The sequence below is a fragment of the Cibotium barometz genome, chromosome 48, assembly GCF_041138505.1.
Source record: "Cibotium barometz isolate CiBa-2024 chromosome 48, ASM4113850v1, whole genome shotgun sequence".
NCBI lineage: Eukaryota > Viridiplantae > Streptophyta > Polypodiopsida > Cyatheales > Cibotiaceae > Cibotium > Cibotium barometz.
This window is the reverse complement of record NC_141093.1, coordinates 19307856-19319949: the sequence shown is the minus strand read 5'-3', so window position 1 is coordinate 19319949 and position 12094 is coordinate 19307856. Positions and strand designations below refer to the sequence as shown.

General features: G+C 41.5%; 1 pseudogene; it reads right to left on the bottom strand.

Annotated features, from left to right (window-relative positions):
- Positions 1-381: 381 nt before the first annotated feature.
- On the bottom strand, positions 382-2771 carry LOC147610919 (beta-amylase 1, chloroplastic pseudogene; annotated as a pseudogene).
- Positions 2772-12094: the final 9323 nt, after the last annotated feature.

Below are 12094 nucleotides of genomic sequence, written 5' to 3'. Positions count from 1 at the left end.
TTCAAAATGAAGCAAAAAAATACAAGAGATTTGAGGAATATATATATATATATATTTAGACACATGAACGCTTCTAAAGAAATGATTTTACTTAGAATTAATTGGATTTTCGTTGCTGTTGATGTGGAAAGTCTTAATTGTATGCTCCATGAAGACTCAAGGTCTTCAATTTCAGGTCCTCTTGCAGAGGTGGTCCTTTGTTTCCTGGGATTATTATGAAACCCGACTGCAAGCTAGAAACAGGACTTCTTTGAAGAGCTTTGAGACAACGTATTGTTGAAGGGTTGCGTTATATGATGTGGCAAATAACTGTGGCAGAACTGTACAAAAGAGGGTAGCTCCTTATTTCATCCAACAAAAATCTGTGAGCCTCTTTGGTGTTTAGGCCAACGCAGCTGCAGCTTCTTGAACAAGTGGTCGTGTTGCATGGACAAGCTCAGATGCTTTGTGCTCTTCATCCCATTCACTAGAAGTCTTTCCCTCTGCCATTTGCCTCACAAAACGCACAAACAATCGCCAATTATCACCCTGAAACAAACTTTGACTCATCCTCAGGAAGGTGAAAGCACACATTGGTTCATAGGTGGCCCCATGCGGATCGTCATGGAACATCAATCTTGAATTTTTGACCACCTGCCTGTGTGCTCCATCGTCAAAGCGAGGCAATGCATTCTCTCCAGCAACGGGCACTTCTGCTTTCCTTGCCGCCAAAACCACTTGCTTAATCAAATTCTCAGGAGAACAGCGAGCTTCAGCTGGCTGCTCAAAGTCTTTCATCTCAATGCAAGTGAAGTTCAAAACAACACCATGCCTACCAAACATTTTAGCGATTGGCAGATACCCATCCCGGAAACGAGTATTATAATAGCCAGCCGTCAGTTCAGCAGGATGGGAGCGTGAGCCATAATGCCAGTGGATACCAGCAACTTTTCCTGAAAGTTTAACCCCACTGGCTCTGAAAATACCCTCTGCAGAAGTCAGTATCCTCTCTCCATGCGCAAGCAACAAGTTGGAGTACCACTCTAAGAAGAATGCTCCGTAGGGTGAATTCCATCCTCCTTCCCTTCTGAAAAATCAGTATCCTCTGGCCAATTATTGTAGTATACATAAACTTTGTACCTAAGAAAATGAGGACTTTTGACTATCTAATGCTTAATCAAATTATGTAACTATATTTCCAACTTTGAATATGATGTTCCAACAAAAGAACTTGAAACGAAATTCCTTGATTTACTAGGAGAGATTAGCCACTAAAGGTAAACAAATGCCTGTTTTTTTACTGTTTACAGGGTGCCTGAGTGGACAAAACTGGGCACCCTGATCTTGCAACCACCCATGATTGACCCGAGTTTGTAGGTATGCTGTAACCCTAAGAGCTGCTATGTTGAGACTTCAACAATAAATATCATTTGGTTGCAACAAAGAGAAAAAGAGTGGGTAGAATGTTTACTTTAGATGTACGCATGCTTGAGGTGAAAACAACTATGTTTGCATAACGTGCAAGTGTTGTGGCCGACATAGATATTTGGCACAAACGTATTGGTCATGTGAATGAGCAGCAATTGCTCACACCATCCAAATGTGGTTTATGAGGAACTTTCATAAATTGGCTCTCCAACCCAACTATGTAGTTCAAGTCTGGCATGGTGATCGTCATGTAGATCAAGATACCCCTATACATAGTGGGATTCTCCAACATTTCACTTGTATTCACACTCAGCTTGCCATTCTGATCCAGTGATATAGAAATGGGCTTACAACCATCCATACCATATTTGGACAACATGTCCAATGCATACTGTCTTTGTGATAGCCATATGCCCTCAGGCATCTTGATGACCTCAATGCCAAGAAAATATCTCAGCTCACCCAAATCCTTCATGTCAAACTTCTTCTTGAGGAGACCCTTCACATGCTCAACTTCCTGCTCATTGTCACCCCCAACAATCAAGTCATCCACATAAATGGTAATGATAACAATCCCCTTATCACTCTTTTGCATATAGATTGAATGATCTGCATATGCCATATGAAAGCCAATGGTGACAAGATACTCTACGATTTTGTCATGCCATGCTCTTGGCACCTATTTCAGACCATATAAGGCTTTATGCAGCCTGCACACATAATCTGAGTGACTAGGTGGCTAGTCCAGATACACTTTTTCTTGTAACTCACCATGCAAGAATGGATTCTTTACATGATGTAAGACCCAACCTTTTAATGCAGCCCCACTGTAATTACATCTCTCACGGTGTTGCCATCTGGGCAATGGGGCTGAATGTCTCCTCATAATCAATGCAGTAGGTTTGAGCATAACCTTTAGCTGGCCAATCTGGATTTGTACCATTCGAGCAAGTAAGATGGCAAAGTGCGTTATGATAGGTTGGGCATGAAACCATGTTACGGACGGGAATCCAGGTCCTCCACACTCCACCGATCGCTCTGACCGTCAGTGCCCTCCGATGGCTTCGACCGTTGTCAACGTTGGTGCCCTTCGACCCCTCCGACCACCAGTGCCCTCCGACGGCTCCGACCTTCATCACCGATCGGTGCCCTCTGACGGATCCGACCGTCACATCACCACCGGTGCCTTCCGACGGCTTCGACCGGCATCACATCCAGTGCCCTCCGACCACTCTGAGACCGTCGGTGTGCTCCGACCACTGGTACCCTCCGACGGCTCCAACCGCCATCACCGCCCAGTGCCCTCCGACCATCACCACTGTTGGTGCCCTCCGACCATCGTCAGTGTCGGTGCCCTCCGACATCTCCGACGTGCTTGGCCAACTCCAATGGCACTCAAGGAGGCAACACCCTTCTCTCTTTCCGGAGGGATGGCGAGATCCTCTTGAGCACCATCTTCCTTTTCTCGGCAGAATATCTTCTCTCTAGATCTTCCCTGTACACTACATGATGAGGGTTGGGACTTCGAGGAGGAGGACGCCTGAGGAGGAGATAAGGGGAGCACTCTCTCGGCACACGAGGGGATATATAGACACACACTCTTAGAGATAGACACCCTCTTGTAGGACATACATTGTAGCACATTCTTTGTGTTGGAGCACATTCTCTGTGTTGTAGCACATTCTCTGTGTTGGAGCACAGTCTCTTTTGTATCATTCTTGTCTATAGTTTGGTATACAGTGTTGCACTCTTGTGGTGTTTTGTCTATCGCTCTGTGTGAGTGTGGTCAATGGTGGGTGTGGTGCACCTTATAGAGCTAATATGATAGAGAAAAAAGAAATCCAATGTTAGATAAAAGAACTTTTAGAGAGAGGTTTGATTAGATGTAGTAGCTCAACTTATGGTGCTCCTGTACTTTTGGTCAAGAAAAATAACTGCACATACCATATGTGTATTAGACTATAGAGCCTTAAACAAGATTACGGTAAAGAATAGGTATCCCATCCCCAGAGTTGATGACTTATTGGGATAAATTGAGAGGGGATATGAAATTTAGCAAGATTGACCTTAAGTGTGGCTATATCAAGTAAGAATGGACAAGGAGGATGTGTTTAAGACTACATTCAAGACTCAATCCAGTCATTATAGGTTTTTTGTAATGCCCTTTGGACTTACCAATGCTCCTGTGACTTTTAGGCACATGATGAACCACATATTCCTCAAATATGTCTATTTTTGTGATTGTTTGTTTCTTGCATACATTTCTAGATCTCCTAAAGAAGGCTAAACAATTCCATTGGACTAATAGACATGATTCCATTGTACCAAATAGACATGATTCCATTGTACCAAATAGACATGATTCCATTGGACCAAAAGTCATGATAGATCTTTTCAAGATTTGAAAGAAGCTCTTATTCATGCCCCTGTGTTACAACTTCTTGACTTTACTAGACCATTCTTTGTAGTTGTGATCGATGTCAGTGGATATAGGGTTGGGGCAGTCCTCATGCCCTTTTCTTATGAGAGCCACAAGCTGAGACAATTAGAGTAGTGCAACTATAGTACATATATGACAAGGAATTGATTATTGTAGTAATGCTCTTAGGCTTTGAAACATTATCTTATGGGTCTCAAATTCCTAATCAAGACTAATAAATAGAGTATTAGACACACTTTCTCAACCCTTGATTTCAGATATACACATCAACGAATGGATGTCTTTTATTTAGAGTTTTCAGCCACAATGATATAATATCAACCTAGCAAGGAGTTATTTGACACCATAAAGGATTTGTATGAGCAAGATTTGGATTTTTCGGAGTCTTAGAACTCAATGAAACATAAAATATAGATTCCTACTCATATAATGAAGGATATATTTTCTTCTAAAAAAATATTATATCTCACAGATAACCATTTAGATAGCTTATTTTAAAGGAGATGCATCAACCTCCATACATGGGTCATAGAGGGGTATCCTCTACATTACATTCTATGGATAGAGAGTTTTATTGGCCTAAAATGAAAAAGGATGTAGCTAGATTTATTGTCGAGTGCATGACTTGTCAAAAGATCAAGAGGTGCAAAGGCAAGACTCAAGGCCATTGATGTCATTACCCATTGCCAATGAACCATGGGAGCATATATCAATGGACTTCCCTCTGTGAATCCTAATGACATGGTTTGGACTATAGTAAACCTCTTTTGTAAATAAGCCTAGGTTATTAAAGACATGATTTGGAATATAGTGAGCCTATTTAGTAAACAAGCCTCGTTTTTGCATGGTTTATTCCATACAAAAAGGCATTGACATCTCAACAAGCCGCACACTTGTTTATCAAGAAAATCTTTGTACATCATGGATTACCGTTGTGAGGCTGGAAAAACAAACCAAAAAAACATGTATATTTGTGTTGTTTGTGTATCAAACAATAATTGTTGGTTTGTACTTAGGGTAGGCATTATAGCATGTTTGATCTTCAGAGAGAGAGTAGAGGGGGTTGTGCTTGAAATGCATTATTACATTTTGCATTTTTATAGCATTATGCTGGATGCATTGTGTGGGAATGTCATAGCTCAAGAGATGATGATGTATCTTGTCAAGAGCTCTCCATGATTGATATGTTTTGAACCCAATAGTAGCACATTGGTAATGATACCTAGGCTGGTAAACTTTGACAATGGTTGCTTGAGAAGACTGGGTGCAGTGGTTCATCATTTCAAGAGTTTATCATCACAAAGGCTATTTTTTGTGGCTTATTCTAAGAAGAGACAAGGTTTGGTGATGGTGGCCGAGGTTGGGTAACACTAAGGCATGACCAATATTTTGATTGGCTGCTAGAGTGATAGCAAGGTAGTTTTTTATCATGTATATAAAGGTATTGTACAAAATCATTTAAAGGGTTTTCACCAAGGTATCTAATACCTTAGTGGCCACCATTGGATATAAAAACAACACATCAAGATTGATGCAGCCGTGTGAATAAGTTGGCAGACGAACTAGTCATCAGAATCATCTCGACCATCGAGACGAAGTGAGCTCGACAGAATTAGCAGTCGCATGGGAGCATGGCATGAAGTTGGTGAGGGTTGTCTTTCTGAGTTGTATAGCAAGCACGTGAAGAAGTCGACACGCAAATGGCAAGGGAAGACTCAACTGTCAAGGAAGATTCTAAGGCTTGGGTTGCATAAACAGGTGAGCTTTTGGAGGACCCCACTATGTACAAGCACATAGTGGGTAGCTTGATCTACATCAACATTATTAGGCCAGACTGAGCTATGTTGTTAGACTTGTGAGTTAGTTTACGTAGGCCTTTGGAAGCCACACTTAGATGTGGCTAGATGGATTCTCAAGTACATAAAGTCTACAATTGATTATGGACTTTTTTATAAGGCTAGCAAAAAGATACAGCTACATGGGTACACACAGATGCTGATTGGGTTGGTTGTGTCATATCTACTAGCTTTATGTTTTCTTTTAAGACTGCTGTTGGAATTGGAGTGGTAAGAAATAGCCGACAATTACCTTATCCAGTATAGAGGTAGAGTACATATGCAGTATAGAGGTAGAGTACATATCCAGTATATAGAGGTAGAGTACAAGGGTGCTGCTATGGCAGCGTGTGAGGTAGCTTGGCTTCAAAAGCTACTTGATGTGCCCATGTTGATTAGGGCCATTGTCATTTATTATGGTGCTTATCATACTAGGATAAAGTATATTGAAGTGTATTATCACTTGTGAGGGAGAAGGTCTTAGCAAGTGATGTAGATTTGGTATATGTCAGCAAAAACAGAGACATGTAGCTAAGATCTTTACGAAGGCACTGGGTACAGAGAATCTCTACATGTTTAGGAGCTTACTTAGAGTGAAATGTGTGGAGTAGAGCTTGAGGAGGAGTGTTGAGATATTGGTCTCAACTAACATAGTAAACATTGATGACCCACCCTAGGTGATAGCATCCACACTTGCACGGTTGGTGAGATTATGGTTGATATTATGCCTCCAGTGGATGACATGCTATGTGATGGCCACATTTGGATTACTAGAGTATGGCATAGTTATAGTGCCATCTCATAGTTGGGTTCACACTATGGACCTACCTTGTATAATTTTAGGAGGAGAGTACTTTCCCTTATAGTATGTATTCTTATCTTTATTATATAATAGATTGAGAGAAGAAGAAGATAGAAGAAAACTCAGCCATCCATCTCTCTATTAGGTCTTTCTCTCTCTTATGTGTGTGTGTTTTCTTGCAAGGATTTCAAGCTCTCCCTCTCCCCTACATTCACTTTATAAGACCACCTCTAAGTGAGTACAAGTGAAGCTAGTATAAATATTGCATGAGGGACAGTAGGCCTCAAAATCTTCTCATCCTTGGAAGTTCAAGTCTCAATAAGTTCTCTTTTATAAGGAAATTCTCAACTTTGGAGAGACTTATCCACCTGAATGATTGAGAACTTAAGAGCCCACACTCTTGAACCTGAAGAGGAGGAGGATGAGCTATGCCACACTGAGTGCTCTTCTTCCATACCCATGACAAAATGAAAGCCAAAAGTGCCCATGAACAAGCTGGAACACTTAATACGATGAAATGAAAGCTAAAAGTGCCCACACGAACAAGCTGGAACACTTAATACAATGAAATGAATGTCGTGTTACCTACTATCACTTATAAAGGAATGATGGTCTTTGAAATCTTAGATATTGGTGCTGGTGATTATGCTAGTGTCAACATAATCATCAAGGATTTCTAGGAGGCTTGTGGAAGCCCACATCTTGTAGGCACAAGCCTCTTGGTTAAGCTTGCCAAAATGGAAACACAACTAAACCTTTTGGCATCCTTTAGCTTATAAATTTAAGACCTTTGGGCTAAGTTTCCACCACACATTTGTGGTGATGGATTTTCAAAGAAGATGGTCATACACCATAATCCTCGGAAAACCTTATATGAGAGACACAAGGTTGGTTCACAATTGGGAAAGTAATCACATATACGTACGTAAGGGTAACCAGTCCTTGGAGGGATAATAAATTTGAAAATAAAGAAGCCTCATCCCATGGGTTGAGGCATTCTTGCCAATGAATTTGTGATACAACCACTTAGACCACATCTATTGATATCTATAATGTTGGATGGTGAAGATGAGGACCAAGAATATGATGCCCTCCAAGCATGCTAACTTCAAGGATTGATATCTATAGAGCTTATAAGAATATGTTGGATGGTAAAGATGAGGAACAAGAATATGAGCCCCTCCCAGAGCATGCAAACCAAATTTAGGTTTTCGTGATGACCATGAATACTCCTCCATACAAGCTTGGGACAAAGTTTGCATGATTAGACGGTGCCAAAATCATACCTTGTTTGTTCTCGCCACATTTGAAATAGAACCATTGATCAAACCTGCTTGTCTTGAGATAGAATTCCCTTTAAAATACCATGTAGCCAGTCTTGGCCCACCTTGTTGACACTAGGGCTAGTCATAACATGTTTCCTTAGGAGATGTGGACCTCATTAGGCCACCCAACACTTGCACCATCCTCAACAACCATTACCACGATAAACAATTCCTAATCTATGAGACCATCGGTGGTTTTGAAGTTGAATTTTATTTTAAAACTAAACCTACATCATTTTACAAATTTTATGTGACCCCCCATAGGTAGAATGAAAGAGAGAATCATCATTGGGAGGGGATTGATTGTAGCCCACTGATTGTGTAGTCTATTGGCAGAAAAGAACTATAACACTCAAGCTTCCGTATCTATACCCTTAGTGGATGAGGACGCCCTACACCTATCAACATCCTTCACTTACAAGCCATCACCTCAAGTAACCTAACACTCAACACTCCTCTTGCCTCGCCATGTTGACCACCTCCTCAAAAAATTATGGAGATCAAATATAGCGAGGATGAAGGCCACCCCCCAAACCTTAACCTCAACAACAACAACCCTTCAGGGAGGTCATGGGTTCCCAAGAGTACCTTGGCTAGATGAGGGAAGCATGATGTCCAAGCAAAGATATGGCAGTAGAGCAGCAGCAGCCACCAGAAGCCTACCCATGAGTGGAGATCTGTTAACACAATAGAGTTTTACCCCCAACCCCTGAGCAGCACCATTGGATCCCCTTGTCAAGATGTTAGAAGCTTAAGGCTTCTATACGACCCTTCTATTTTGAAAATATTGGGGGAAGAGAGAGAGCTTGAGCTCTTGTAAGCACACACACACACACAATAATGGAGAAGACACATAGTGATGGAAGGCTAAAATATTCTTCTACTTGTTGCTCTTAAAAGAGGTCTACGAAAGATAAGTGAAAAAACAAATATAAGTACTAGAGTACTATGTATAAGCATTTCATAATGTGAACATGCTAAGTAGGTGAGCTGGCAAGGTAAGTATGCCATAACTCGGTTGGACTATGTGTAGTCCGGCTGTAGAATTACTTGCGAGGATACGTCGTGTTGAGGCTACCAAAATGCATAAGTGGTGTAAAGGTGGAATGGTCACCCATCAATGTCAGCTCGTGTTAAGATTGACATCTCAACACTCCCCCTCAAGCTCAACTCCATCTCCAAGACTCCAAGCATAGTGTAGAATTTGTGAAGATTCTCTTCTCCTAAGGCCTTGGTGAAAATGTTAGCTACCTACTCCTATGTGCTGACATACACAAGATCAACATCTCCTGCCACATGATCTTCTCGTCGAAGTCATAGAGGAACCCAGTATATGTGTTTGGTCTACACATGAAACACTGGGTTCCTAGCCAAGTGTATGCTACAAAGGTTATAGATGACAACCTGCATGTCCACATATGCAGCCCTAAATCTCAAAGTAGCTTACCTCACAACGCCTCTATACTCTATCTCTATAGTTGACAAGGCGGTTGTTGGCTGTTTGTGCTCCACGTAATAGTACTACTCCCAACAAAGGAAAACATAAACCTGCTAGTAGATCTTCTATCCAAGATGCTACCAACCCACCAGTGTATCTATACACCTGCAATCGTATACCAGCCTCATAAAAGAGGCCATATTCCACTGTAGACCTCACACTATCCAAATGTGGCTTCTTAGGAGCCTGCATAAATTAGATCTCCAACCCAACTGTGTGGTTCATGTCTGGCTTGGTGATCGTCATGTAGATCAAGCTGCCCACTATCTTCCTGCACATAGTGGCATTCTCCAGAATCTCACCTATGTTTGCACTCAGCTTGCCATTCTAATCCAATAGTACAAAAATTACAACCAACAATACCATATATTTGGACAACATCATGTCCAATGCATACTATCCCTCAGACGTCCTATGATGACCTCAATGGCAAGAAAGTATCTTAGCTTACCCAAATCCTTCATGTCAAACTTCTTCTTAAGGAGACCCTTTACATTCTGAACTTTCTTACCACCCCAACAATCAAGTCATCCACATAGATGGTGATGACCACCACAAACCCCTTATCACTCTTTGCACATAGAGTGAATGACTAGCATCTACCATATGAAAGCCAATAGTGATAAGATACTGTGAAATCTTATCATGCCATGCTCGTGGTGCCTGCTTCAAGCCATACAAGGCTTTACGTAGCCTGCACACATAATTTAGGTGACTTAAATCCTCATAACTAGGTGGCTAGTCCAAATATACTTCTTCTTGTTGTTGCTTCTCACGATGCAAGAACATGTTCTTAACATCCATCTGATGTAAAACCCAAACTTTTGACACATCCACACCACTACAATAATAGCTCTCACGTTTTGCCATCTTGGTAACAACGGGGCTAAATATCTCCTCATAATCAATGTTGTAGGTATGAGCATAGCTCTCACGTTTTGCCATCTTGGCAATAACGGGGCTAAATATCTCCTCATAATCAATGTTGTAGGTATGAGCATAACCTTTGGGTGGCAACCAATCTCACCTTGTACAACATGCTAATGCTTTCATCTGAGTTATACTTCACTTTGTAGATCCACTTACATCCAATATCCTTTTTACCCTGAGGTAAAGACACCAATTCCCATGTCTTATTTGCATCCAATACAGCCATTTGTTCATCCATGGCTTTCTCCCAATGTACATGCCCAACAACATTCTCAAAACATGTGGGTTCAACCTCTTGCTGCACAACCTTTGCCATATATTCATAATGGTGAGCTACATAACCATCATAGTTAATTCTTAAACAAGGTTTTTGACCCTACTCGACATGCATGTTCTTGGGATCTATCCTTGGTGTCCTTGTGGTTGCCTTAGTCTTCCTTGCACCAGCTGTCCTAATAGCTAGAATTCTAAACTCCTCATCAAGGCTTTGCTATGATCTACTAAACTCTCCATCAACTTATGAATGCCCTTCTGAAATGTCAGGCATACTGACTCATCAACCTTCTCTTTACCTTTATGTGATGCACTTGCTGAGCCTGCAAGATTGATTTTCTAACACAGCCTACCATTCCATGCTCTATCAATAGATCCATTGCTCTAGAGGACTCTCTCGATCCATTCATCAGTGACTGTGATTACTGACCTATATTCTACACAACCATCTGCTCTTGTGTATCATCTAATCGAGTCTTTTACAGTAGTATACCAATTGCTCATCTCATCATCAAGGACAATCCTTGCTCACCCTCATCTCATGTGTGACAGGATTATAACATGTGTACCCCTTTTTCTTAAGGGAGTAACTAATGAACATTTTAGCCTTTAGATCCAACTTAATGTGTAACTCATCAGGAATGTGTACATATGCAATGCATCCAAACACTTTCATGTGTGAAAAATATGGTTTTCTGCCAGTATACTGCTCCTTTGGAGTCACTGTGTATACACATAAATGCACACACACACTTGCACACATACGCACAACACACACAGATATACACATGCACGTGCACGTGTACGTGCATGCACACACTCGTGTGCAATCATACACACATGCACGTATGCACACACAAGTATTCGTGCATACGCACACACGTACACACACATGCACATACTTACACACGTGCACCCACACACACAAGCATATAGATACACACCCACACTCTTGCGCACGTGCACATACACGCACACGCACACAGAGATATACACATGCATACACATTGACGCATGCACACACACACACACACACGGGGCAATACACAATTGCACGTACATGTACACAAAGTTGACACACAGTCACATACAATCGACACATACACAGTCTGAGCGTGAGGGCAGCATGAGCCGCCTTCATTAAGGCTTTATGACTTGATGGTGCACTCACATAGACGTGCACACACACTATCGACACATAAAAGCACATATAGTGGCACGCACGTGCACGGATGAAGTTGGTATGCACACAATTGACACACGTATACACATGCAACTCCACGTGTATGCAAGCGCGCGCGCGCACACACACACACACACACATGTACACTATTTAAGTGCAAGGGTCTATACCTGTAGTAGCACGCGAGAGAGTGTGTGTGTATGTGAAGGTGCACGTGTGGGTGTATATGTGTGTGTGAGAGAGGGTGCACGTGTATGTGTGTATGTGTGTGAGAGAGAGATGTGTGAACCCACACACATGTACACATACATATTTATAGTAGAGTTCATCCTAACAAAACCTTATGAGTGTATTCACACATATACTCAACTCATATTCAAATATAAGCTCACAAGTTGGTA